The following is a 12,948-nucleotide window of genomic DNA, read 5'->3' as shown; positions in this document are numbered from 1 at the left end:
AGTCATTTGGCTAGCATAAGTTCTCTTACCTAAAGTTAGGTGCGTATATGCGGACTTACGCTAGTATTCTATAACAGAAATTGTGCGTGCAGTTTCCATTATAGAAACCTTGTTCAGCATCCTGGTGCCCAAATTGCCCCATGAAGTTTGTATAAGTGGTGATTAATTTATGATCTCTATTTAAAAAGAAAAACGGGCCAGGATGTCTGGAGGTCAGAATCTGGGACATCAATGGTGAAATAGATTTTAATGGTTTTTTTCCCCCCTCTATTGCCATCCAAACAAGTGTGCTATTATGGTAGACTCATGCATTTGCCATTGTCTTTCTGTTCTTGTAGACCATTGGAACGCTCTGGTGAAGATGTGGATATTATCTTTACACGACTGAAAGAAGTGAAAGCGTTTGAAAGGTTTCATCCAAATCTTCTTCAACAAATATGTTTTTGTGGCTATTATGAAAATTTGGAAAAAGGAGTAACTTGTAAGTATTTCTTTCTGTAGCCCTTACTATTTTCTGAGTAGATTTGGGGGAGTATAAGGCATTCCTTAGAAGAAAGTTAAACAAAAAGCTACTGAATGCATATATCTTGCTGGGGTAGAATACAGAAGTGACGGTTTTTTTAAGTGAAGAGATTGTAAAGAAATGCACACAGTTGAAATGTTTTGCTAGTGAAAAATTCTAAAAGTTAGCTGGAGAGATGATTTCCAATTGTCGAGTGCATAAGATAGTGGAAGGTGGAAGATCTTTGACAGAAGGTCTGGTCATAAAATACCTAGCCATGTCTTTTGTTCATATGGCTCATGGTGGACCATTGATAGACAGTTGAGGTGTTATTTTGGACTCCACCATGAATATGAATGCCCAGATTAAACATGCATCCCAAAAGGTATTCTTCAAATTGAGACAGTTGTGGCTAGTCCGATCTTACTTTATTCCTAATCATTTTAGGGTGCTTGTACAGTTATTGGTGTTATCACAATTAGATTATTCTAATTCTTTATAAATTGGAATTACTAAAAAGCAGTTGCAGATGTTGCAACCTCTTCAAAATACAGCAGCTAGGTTCATATTTTGAAAAGCTAAATATGTTCATGTATCCCCACTATTGATCGAGTTACACTGGCTTCCACTGAAGGCGAGAATAATTTTTAAAATATTCTGTTTTGTTTTAAAAATATTAGAAGGTTATTGTCCGACTGAGTTGATTTCTTTAATTATGTTGTTAAGTGTGAGAAAAGAATGATGTGCCTGTACCTATCTTATGCTGACTGCGCCATCTTTTAGAGGAATCAAATGGTGAAATGTTAGAATCAGCTCCCAGTAGATATTAGAATGTCTGCATCATACACTGTTTCAGAAACAATTAAAATCTCACCTGTTTTCAGAATATTTGCTATAATAGATTCCTAATTTAGAAAGGGTGTTTTTTATGTGATATTTGCTAAATATTGTTTAACCCGCTTTGAACCTACATTTAGGAAGAGCAGTGGACTATAAGTATCCACCACCACCACCACCACCATCATCATCATAAGAGCAATGAGATTGACTGGCAATGTACTTGGAGTTTCTGGAAGCAAATGAAGGTAGTTAAAAAATATTTGATAAAGGGAAAAAGAGACAGAGGAAAACTGAGCAAAGAGAAAACTGGATGACAAAATTAATCAAGGGAATGAAAAGGTTCTGGCACGAAGAAAAACTCAACAGGTTAGGGTTCTTTAGGTTATAGAAGACATAACTGAGAGGATACATGATAGAGGAGTGCAAAATCATGAGTAGTGTGACACAAGTTGATGGAGAATAGTTATTTACTCTTTCTAATAATAATACTAGGACTAGGAGACACTCCCTTAACCTGACTTTTAAAAGGTTGATCAAAACCTGGCTATTTCAACAAGCTCTTGGGGCCAATATTGCCCCTTACCTTTCTTAGTCACCTAACCTGCTCCATTTCTGTTTTCGATTTTCGTGCTCTCTCTCTCTCGTTAACTAGATTTTTGATTGTAAGCTGCTGAGCAGCATTATTACTTTGCAATCAGCAAACTAATAGCTGATTTAGAATGACTTCTAGAGTCAACATCTAATTAAACTATGAAATTTGCTACCAGAGGTTGTAGTCAAGACTAGTAATTTGGCTTAGGACAAAAAGGTTTTTAGCATGTTTCTAGAGCACAGGTTCCACTAATCACTATTTAGTCAGATAGTCTTAGAGCAACCTGAAAAGACTTTCCTCTTTTGGGTCTAGTGGATACTTGCACTATTGGAGATAGGATGTTGGACTTGATGCATCATTAGTCTGACCCAGCTTGGCATGTCCCTACTTGCCCACTTTTATAATGAAAATGGGACTAATGATGATGAGTGTAGTTTACTCAGAATTTCAGACTAAGGTTTGCATTTATGGAAAGGGAGTAAACACGATGGATAGGAAATCTCTATTTGAGCCCTATGAAGAACATGAGAGAGGAACCTAGTATGCTTATCACCATAGTCTGATCAGTACGTGACACTTTCCTTGTAGGCTCTGAATGTTGTTTCTTAGCAACCCCAGTGCTGATTGATCTCAAGAAGAAGAATCTGGACTTAGGACTGAACACAAATCTCACACATGGCAGCATATAGCACTGCCACCAGGACATTGGATCAGTCCCTACAATTTCAGTGATAACGTATGCTCTGACATTCACGGAGCACTGTATTCAAAATGTCTGTCAGCCATGAAGTAGATTCTAGTCCTATATTCTCTATGGATTATTTTTTTTCCTTTGAAAATTTTCATTTAAAGGAACAAACCCCAGGGTTGGCTTTACAATTCCTATTTAGTACCTGAGTATGTAACATTATATATAAGTCTATGAAATACAATCATGTTCCCTAGTCTGCATGCAAACAGTAATTCCAATTAGCACATGGTGAATAGGAATTCATTAGAGATGACTGAGTTGAAGCCCTACCTGTAATGCTGTTTAAGATTTAGCCATTTTATATGTTATTTTAAATCAATGTCAGGATGGTTTACAAATAAAAGGGAAAATAATAGCAATCAAAATACAAAATAAGGACTACATAAAAACATTGGATTTATTATAGGATACTTCAAGAACAGTGAGGGTAACAATAACTTATTCCATCACAATTAACGTTAAACATAGTAGATACAGATAGACTAATTCAAGACAGCAGCTCATTATAGCCCGAAAGCTTGTGCAAACAACCAAGCCTTAGCCTTGGCTTGAAAAGAAGTGTATGTAATATTAGTTCTCAAATTATTAGGAAGTGAATTCCATAAAATTGGCACTTGGAAGCAAAAATCAATTTTTACGTATGAACTCTAGTCATGTCCTTACAGGAGATGGAACAGTCAGCAGATTCCAATCAGATAATAATAATAATAATAATAATAATAATAATAAATGTATTTCTATCCCACATTATCTTAAGATTCTAAGCAGGGAATAGGATGGCCCTTGGGTTTGCAAAGGTGAGCATGGAATAAGATAATTAGTCAAGTAAGCAGATTGCTTCATTAATAGAGCTTTGAAAACAATTGTCAAATATTAAACTGAATTCTGCATTTGTCTGGTAACCAGTGATGCTCTCTCAGCAAAGGAATAATATGATCAGCCTATTTACAGAACAATCTTCATAACAGTATTTTGAATTAACTACATCTTTCAGTGAATGTGCAGTAGCGCCTGACAATAATGCATTGGCAAAATTGAGGCACATAACAAACAGAGCATAAACTAAATATGAAAGATCCTTTTTCTCTAAATATAGGTGTGATGCACAAATCATCTGTATGTAGAAAGAAGCTGAAAATTAAACACAGTGTGACAAAATGGCACGTTTCCCCTTTCTCCATTTGCAAACTCATGCATGTCTGTTCAGAGACTGGGTATCAAAGACATGGGGAAGTATGTCTTGATAGGGTGACATCTGTGTGTGTGTTTTCACACGTTTGTGTGTATCAGTGCTTTCTGCCTGTGCATACAGATGGAGAGACAGACAGACAGACAGACAGATGGATCATCCCCAATAGGCACTATCAAATGGGTAAAATGCGCCTAAAAACAAATTCTAGTGACTGATGAAAGATAAGGTGGAAAAGACAAATTAGGATCAAAAATACCACCTAAGATCCAAATTGTATTTTTTAATGGGATGGAAAAACTACAGATCTGAGAAGCCAGAGTAAATGATGATCTACTCTGTGTTGCCTACATAGACTTATATTTGAGTGGATTCAGCTTCAATTCTTTGTCAACAAGCCAGGTGGCAATAGTATCCAAACAGATATTCAGTTTAGATAAGTCGGGTAAAAAGGAGTCTACCTAATACACCAGTTCTGTATCATCAGTTTAATAATATGCACTGATTCCATAATTCTGTATTTGGGTAGCCAATGGTGTCAGGAAAACATTAAACAGAGCTGGTGCCAGGATAGAATCCTGAGAGACCCTGTAATATAATGGCCCCAGGCATGACACACAGCTAAATTTCACTGTGTTATGTAGTTCTACCCTGGATAGTATAGCTCCCATCAAAGTTTTCCCAAACTCATCCACAGTATAGAAAATTAGAGAGGAAGTGATCTAGACATAAATCTGCTGGGAATAAAATGTTTTTTGAGGAAAGCAATAGAGGATTATAAGAATAAGATTGTAAAAGCTAAAACCCTCTACTATAAAGAGCAAATTGGTCACAACCACTTAAACATTCATAAGCTCTTTAACCTTATTAATAAGCTTGTAACGACTGAAAACTTAACATCAGTAACTGTAGCCACTCCCTCTGCTAATCAATTAGCTATGAATTTGGACAAAAAGTAACTAAAATTAGGGGGCCTGTGTTGCAACTTAACGCCACTGACGTTCAGTCTTGCTTCAAGCAGCCTAGTCCGAATGCTGGTATTGTGGCTGACCGACTGTGGCCCTCCTTTCTGTTATCCACTCATGAGACTGTCAAATCCTTTCTCACAAAGTATTCTTCCTCACATTGCTTTCTGGATGCTTGTCCGAGTTGTTTATTAAAAACTGCACTGGCAGGATTCTTTGACCTTCTTAAATCTCATTTCTCGTTTATGCTGACTCATGGGGCTTTTACTCAGCGGAAAGATTCCATACTACTTACTCCAATCCCTAAGAGCACCTCAGCTTCATTGGGAGACGTTACTAATTACAGGTCTGTTGCTTCTATCCCATTGTTGACTAAGGTAATGGAGAGAACAGTTGGTATTCAGCTTATGAATCACCTTTCCTCTTTCTCCCTTTTGCATAAATGCCATTCATGCTTTGGGCCTTGTTATAGTACTGAGACCACCTTAATCTAGGCTTTAAGTTTTTAGTGATGCAATTTGATATGTCAAGTGTCTTTGACTTCATTGATGATGAGTTACTTTTAGGCCTGTTGAATCAGTTTCGATTGTATGGAAAGATCCACCAATTGTTCCGCAGCTTCCTAAAATTTAGATCATATTAGGTAAAGTTGTCAGGTTCTCTCTCACCTTCCTGGTCTCCTGACTGTGGGGTGCCACAGGGCTTGCCACTTTCTCCAATCCTATTCAATGTTATGATGGCTCCATTAAGTGAAAGGCCAGAGGCAGCATGGTTCTGCACTTTTATTTATGTGGACGATGCCACAATCTATATCCCTTTCAAGACTTCTCTTCCAGAAATTGTCCCTAAGATTAAACTTGGTCTGGATTTGTTGGAATCCTGGGCTTCCAAATTTAAGTTTAACTTAAATAGAGATAAGACTAAATTTCTTGTGGTAACCAACCCCTTTGACCGTACCACATATTATAATTTTACTGTTGACAACATGTCATACCCCTAGTCACTACACTTAGGGTACTGGGTGTATTAATTGACAGTCACCTCAAATTTGAGCCTCAGGTTTCCTCAGTAGTGAAAAAATCCTTCAGGTCTCTTTGGAAGCTGAGGAGAATCAGATCATATTTCTCATCTGACATCTTTAGACTGCTAGTTCAATCCTTGGTTTTAACTCAGTTCAATTACTGCAATTCCATCTATGCTAGATGTAAGGAGGGTGTCCTAAAAAGGCTGCAAATGGCCCAAAATATTGTAGCTAGGCTTGTCCTCAAGGTATCGTGTTTTGATAGCGCCACTCCATTATTATGCAAGCTGCACTGGTTGCCCATTAAAGCCAGGATTATTTTTATGTGTTTTTGTCTTTCAAATATTATATGACATGACACCGGATTATATGCAGCCCTTAATAACTATTCCCCTACGCAATATAACTTGTGGTTCTAGGGCCTACCTTGGACTTCATCTTCCAGATTGCAAGAGAGTGTGTTATAAGTCAGTTCACTCTGCTGACTTTAGATACCAGGGTGCTAAGTGGTGGAATTCACTGCCAATGGCAATCAAGGGTCAGTTTGATTACTTGATATTTCGCAAAAGACTGAAAATTCTCCTCTTTGAGAGGTTTCTCTCCATTGATGGAGTATCTTAGATTGCAACTGGCCATCAATGGTCTATATTTGATATTTTATATATGGCTTTGTTAACCTTGTCTGTTGTTTATTTTCTGTTAGCTACATTGAACTCAAGTGTGTTCAGGATAATGTGGGGGTATAAATATCAAAATAGCTAAGTAAGTAAGTAAGTAAGTAACTAAATAAATAAATCGCCTTATGCTCGAACCTTCCTCCATTAGGAACTTTGTTGCCCTTGTCATTTCAAAACAGATTATTGTAATTATTTGTATCACAATCTCCCTCTTACCCAAATCAGGTGACTGCAAGCCATCCAAAATTTGGCCATGAAGTTATTTGGCAAAAAGAAATATGATTGTGTTTCCCCACTGTTCATTGCTGAGCACAGGATTCCAGTGACTTATCAAGCAGGGGCGTATCTGGACTTCAGCGATAGGGGGGGCCAGATCCGAGGTGAGGGGGCACATTTTAGCCCCCCCCTGCCGCCGCCATCGCTGACACCCCCCTGCCGCCATCGCTGACACCCCCCCGCCATTGCCGACACCCCCTGCCGCCACCAGCACCACCTCCAACAAGTTTGACCCCCCCTCTCGACCCGCCCATCCCGCCCGCCATCCGTCGCCATCTGTACCTTTGCTGGCGGGGAGCCCAACCCCCGCCAGCCGAAGTCTTCTTCCTACGTTTGGTTTCTTCTGAGTCTGACGTCCTGCTGCACGTACAACGTGCAGGACGTCAGACTCACAGAAATAGAACGAAGCCCTGCAGATCGCAAGGCTTCGTTCTGTTTCTGTGAGTCTGACATCCTGCACGTTGTACATGCAGCAGGATGTCAGACTCAGAAGAAACCAAACGCAGGAAGAAGACTTCGGGTGGCGGGGGTTGGGGTCCCCCGCCAGCAAAGGTACAGATGGCGACGGCGGGTTGGCAGGGGGGTTGAGAGGGGCATTGGTCCAGGGCCAAATTTACGGGGGACCAGGCCCCCGTGGCCCCATAGCAGCTACGTCCCTGTTATCAAGCTCCCCTATAAATACTTGACTGCATTTCTCTCTAATTTCCTAATTCCATACATCCCTCAGCAGACCCTCTGCTCTTTCCAGCAGCATCTCCTGATCATGCCTTCTCATTTATATATCTGGCTTGATGTTATCAGAAATACTTGTTTTAGTGTCAACGCTCTGATAGTTTGGAATTGTCTTCTATTATCCTTCTGGACTGAACTCTCTTTTCAGAATTTTAAAAGCAACCTCAAAATGTACTACAGTGCACTCCATTTAAGTGCACGTCAGATAAGCGCATGCTCTGTTTAACTGCATGCCGTACTTCGGTCCTGTTTTTGGCGCCATCAATTTCTATGGGGACAAATTTCGGTTTAGCGCACCACTGATGAGTGCAAGATTCGCTTATATGCATGGTTTAAGACTGCTCCTCTGCAGGAAAGACTCCGCATAAGAGCACGCACGGAATATGGAAGCCGATTGGCATGTGACAAAGGGGCAGTAAATTTGAAATCTCGTTGGTTAACTGCCACAGGCAGAATAAGCGAAAGAATGTTGTTAGAGTGTACACTGGAGTCGTCGTCGCGCAACTGTAGAACTAACACTGGCTGAACGAAATTAGAAAACAAACAAAGTCAAGCATCTATTGCTAAAGAATATGGTGTCAATCCCAGTCAAATTTCACGTATATTGAAGCAAAAAGACCAGCTTCTGGAAGACTGGCAAAACAATACAAATCCACACTAAAAATATGGATGGGAGTGAGAAGTTGGAACCACTTGTCATTGGAAAGAGCAAACAGCCCCGTTGCTTCAAGAATGTTAAGCGACTTCCTGTGCCATACGAGGCTAACGCAAATTCATGGATGACTGGGGAAATTTGGAAGCAGTGGCTAAAGAAGTTAGACACTAGAATGCCAGCACAAAAGCGTCAGATTTTGTTGTTTTGTGATAATTGTGCTGCACACAGGGATGATGTCAGGCTGTCTAACGTCAAGGTGGTCTTCCTGCCACCAAACACAACCTCTCTGATCCAACCTATGGATTAGGGTATAATAGCCAATTTCAAACAACATTATCGGGCTCTTGTGCTACGTCGTCTGATGAGCGTTATGGATGACCAGACTGGCAAGGATAAACATGCTGTTGAATTGGCTCGTAATCTATCACTGTTGGAGTCCCTACATATGCAGAAAGAAGCCTGGAATCATGTTACACAGGCAACCATTGTGAACTGCTACAAGCGGGTAAGCTTTGTTAAGGATGTGGAAAGGGACGAAACAGATGCAGCTGTTGCAAACGTGTCAGATGAACAGGCTATTGACATCCCAGCTGGTGTTACTGAAGAGGAGTTCCATTGCTATGTTGCTGTTGATTACGATCTACAAACAGCTGACGGTTATGCCCCTCTAAGTCATCTTTGGATGCTAGTTAAATTAATTATTTTGGAACATGCAGTGATGAATATCTTTAAAGGAAGGAGACAGCTTTATTGATGTTTATATGATGATGTCTGATATGATTTGTATTTCTGTTTGTTTTTGTTATTGTTGACATATTGTGAATGTTTTAATTGTAAGCTGCCTAGAACATTATGGATTGTGCGGGTTATAAATATTTTAAATAAATAAAATAAAGAAATGATTTTGTGGCATTTCCAAAATAAATTGAACTTAAGTATCGCACAGAAGAGCAAAGGAATGATCAGTCAAAAAAGACCAAAACCATTTAAGTGAGTATCTTTTGCGTCAAGTTCAGAGAAACGCAGCAGTAACAATAGAACTACAAGATCAAAGGCTGCACTCAGGTCCAATGCCACTAGTAGTAATCCCTCAGGTGGCCAATGTTTCTTATATCTTGACCATATCAGGGACTTTACTGGTTATCTCAGTCTATCAAGACTGTGTAATTGGGTGCTGCTTTCAACCACTTTTTTCCATGGACTTTTGAACCTGGGGCAGCAGAAGGTGAAGATAAAATACGTATGGGTCTGCTTAAGAAGCAGCGCTAGCGGTTGTCCATGTGCTAGTGCCGACATGGCCCATTCAAAGTGAATGGGCCATTTCGGCACTAGGGCATGGATAGCCACTAGCACTGCTTACCAGCTTATTTTCGAAAGAGAAAGACGCCCATATTTCGACCCAAATTGGGAGATGGGCGTCTTTCTCCCTTGTGCGACCAAATCGGTATAATCGAAAGCCGATTTGGGTCGTCTTCAACTGCACTCCGTCGCAGGAACGAACAAAGTTGATGGGGGCGTGTCAGAGGTGTGGCGAAGGCGGGACTGGGGCGTGGTTATCGGTCGAGGAGAGATGGGTGTCTTTAGCTGATAACCGAAACAAGAAGGGCGTTTTTGACGAGAATTTGGTCCGCTTTATTTGGACCCTTTTTTTTCAGGTCCAGGTCCCAAAAAAGTGCCCCAACTGACCAGATGACCACCTGAGGGAATCGGGAATCACCTCCCCTGACTCTCCCAGTGGTCACTAACCCCCTCCCACAAAAAAAAAACCCACTTTAAAAGCTTTTTTTTCCAGCCTCTATGCCAGCCTCAAATGCCGTGCCCACCTCCATAACAGCAGAATGTGTTCTATCCTGTGACAGCCTTTCCCTGGTTCTGATGTGGCTCTCGGGTGAGTGTGACACCTTTTCTGTTATGCGCACTGCAGAGTCACATCAGCAATGCATTGTGGTGGGTGTAGGGTATTGGGCTCCGTGATTCCAGTAGCTTGTGTTAAATGCTCACGATGTTGGTAGTTGGTAGGCTCTACTCCCATGGTGCTTTTCCCCCTGCTTACTGGGTCAGAGTGTGCCCTGTTTTGTTTCCGGTAGTCCATGAGGTAGTGGCCATTTTTGTAAGCCAGTTTTAGATCCCTTTCATGTGTTAGCCACGTTACAGAACTTAGTTCTTCCCTTGAATGTTGCTGAAAGAGGGCATTGTACAGCATTCTGCCAGCTCTGACCTACTGCTCATCTCAGTACCAGGAAGACTCTTTGCCAGTGGGGCACAACCTCTGATCTGCAGTTAACTGTGAGTAAACGTGCTTATTCAAATAAAGGACTTTTTCAAAGAGATTAGTCTTCAGGTGTCAACTGGTGTGCCAAGGTTGTACAGCAGCAACAAGTCCTAGAGTCCCTGAAGCACTTTTAGTGGGTACCGCAGTGCACTTCAGGCAGGCGGACCCAGGCCCATCCCCCCTACCTGTAACACTTGTGCTGGTAAATGGGAGGCCTCCAAAACCCACTGTACTCACATGTAGGTGCCCCATTCACCCCTAAGAGCTATGGTAGTGTTGTACATTTGTGGGTAGTGGGTTTTGGGGGAGGGGGGTTGGGGGCTCAGCACCCGTGGTAAGGGAGCTATGAATGTGGGAGTGTTTTCTGAAGTCCACCGCACTGACCTCTAGGGTGTCCAGTTGGTGTCCTGGCATATCAGGGGGGGCAAGTGTACTACGAATCCTGGCCCCTCCCATGACCAAATGGCTTGGATTAGGACATTTCTGAGCTGGGCGTTTTTATTTTCCATTATCGCTAAAAAAAAACAAACGCCCAGCTCACAAACGCCTAATCCATGGCATTTTGGTCTGTACAAACCACATTTTTGAAACGAAAGATGGACGCCCATTTTTTTCGAAAATACGGTCAGTCCCACCCCTTCATGTACCCGTTCTCGGACATAGACACCCATGGAGATGGACGTTCGCATTCGATTATGCCCCTCTGAGTAAACCAGAGTGTTTATTTTATGAAATAAATAGGATAGTTTTCAGGAATCTCAAACCGGTAGTTTTTTATTCTTTCCAACCTGAAAGAATATTGTAAAGATATTATGCACAAGGGGTCAAGAATGTTTTACAGTTTGCAGATTTATTAACATTGGATATACTGCCCATTGAAACCATCTGAGTTGTTTACAAATAGATGCAAATTCTATTAACAGATTACAATTTGAAAAAAAAAGAACAAATGTTGGCTTTTATGTTGTCTCTGGGTGAAGGTTTGGTCTGTCCTTTTGTCTGGGGCAGGGGCGTATCTGCGTGGGGCCACAGGGGCCTGGGCCCCCGCAGATTTTGCCCTGGCCCCCCTCCCCGCCGTCAACCCTCTCCCACTGCTTACTTTTGCTGGCGGGGGGCCCCAACCCCCGCCAGCCGAGGTCCGACCCGCAATCTCCATATTTCATCTTCCTCCGTGGTCATGTGCTTCAAGGAAGTAACGCTGCAGTGCTGATTCGTTGAATCCAGTTCGGCGTCTGACGTCGCAGCACGTCAGACGCCGAACTGGATTCAACGAATCAGCACTGCAGCTTTACTTCCTTGAAGCACATGGCCACGGAGGAAGACGAAATATGGAGATTGCGGGTCGGGACCTCGGCTGGCGGAGGTTGGGGCCCCCCGCCAGCAAAAGTAAGCAACGGGGGAGGGTTGACGGCGGGGAGGGGGTGGAGAGAGGCGGCAGGGGGGGGGGAGGGAGGCAGGCAAAAATGTGCCCCCCCTCTCTGGCTCTGGCCCCCCCTACCGCCGGATTCCAGATACGCCCCTGGTCTGGGGGTAAAATAGTACTCTGAAAATGTAGTAGAATGAGTCAAATTTGATGGGGGGAAAAAAACAGGAAAATCACAGAGTGCAAACATGGGCCTGGCTGCTGTATTTTGGGCAGTCTGAAGTTTCTTTATGATTTGATCCTTGCATCCCGACCCTGCTGAGCTTAGAGTGAACAGTTATGGAATAACACCTAGCACCTTATGGGCTAGATTCTATATATAGCTCTTAAAAAAATCAGTGCCGAAAAAACTTCTTAAGTGGTATTCTATAAGCTGCGCCTAAAGTTTGGTGCAGTTTATAGAATAATGTTTTGAGTAGAGAGGCCGCGCATAAATTTAGGTGCTGCCATTAGCACCAGTGGAAATGTGGAGCAAATGCTTGCACAAATTTAAGCGTGGAGCACAACTATTCTATAATTACACTCGTAACTCAAAATCCTGATCTGCCCCAAAATGCCCATGACCCTCCCATTTCCATGTCCCTTTTTTCGGGCTGCATGTAAATTTTAGACATATAAGTCCCAATTAAATCTTAATTAGTGCCAATAATTGCTTGTTAAAAAGCCAATTGGCACTAATTGGCTCATTATTCTAATAAATTGTGTGTGCAAATCAGGAGCACGCCTAAATTTGTGCACGCAATTTTTGGTGACTTTTAAAGAATCGGGGGTGTAAGTGCCACGTGTTAGTGTTCTATAACTTCACGCACAATCAGTGTCTAACTTTAGGCATCAGGTTATAGAATGAGGGGAATCTATCTTTTCCTGGGCACTGTGCTTCCAGTAGCAAGTTTTTAAAGGCCTTCAGCTCTAACCTGAGCCAATCTTCTAGTGCTTGAACTTTCAAACACCTATTATTGCCATGACAGCAAACGTCTTTCCAGCCTGTAGTTGATTTACAGGCCCTCATCAGTGTTCTGCTGTTATAGTTTACATCCTTGTGTACTCAGAACA

General features: G+C 41.8%; 1 protein-coding gene across 1 annotated transcript in view; it reads left to right on the top strand.

Moving 5' to 3' along the window:
- Nucleotides 1–411: 411 nt before the first annotated feature.
- Nucleotides 412–12,948, top strand: part of RAPGEF4 (Rap guanine nucleotide exchange factor 4) — a 298,747-nt gene continuing 286,210 nt past the window's right edge. The window contains exon 1 of the mRNA XM_030210347.1: nt 412–481. The gene's annotated coding sequence lies outside the window, so the exon portion shown is untranslated. The remainder of the gene's footprint in view (nt 482–12,948) is intronic.

This window comes from Microcaecilia unicolor, chromosome 7, assembly GCF_901765095.1.
Source record: "Microcaecilia unicolor chromosome 7, aMicUni1.1, whole genome shotgun sequence".
NCBI classification, from domain to species: Eukaryota; Metazoa; Chordata; class Amphibia; order Gymnophiona; family Siphonopidae; genus Microcaecilia; species Microcaecilia unicolor.
The sequence above is the reverse complement of the archived record's forward strand: the minus strand, read 5'-3'. Positions and strand labels throughout refer to the sequence as shown.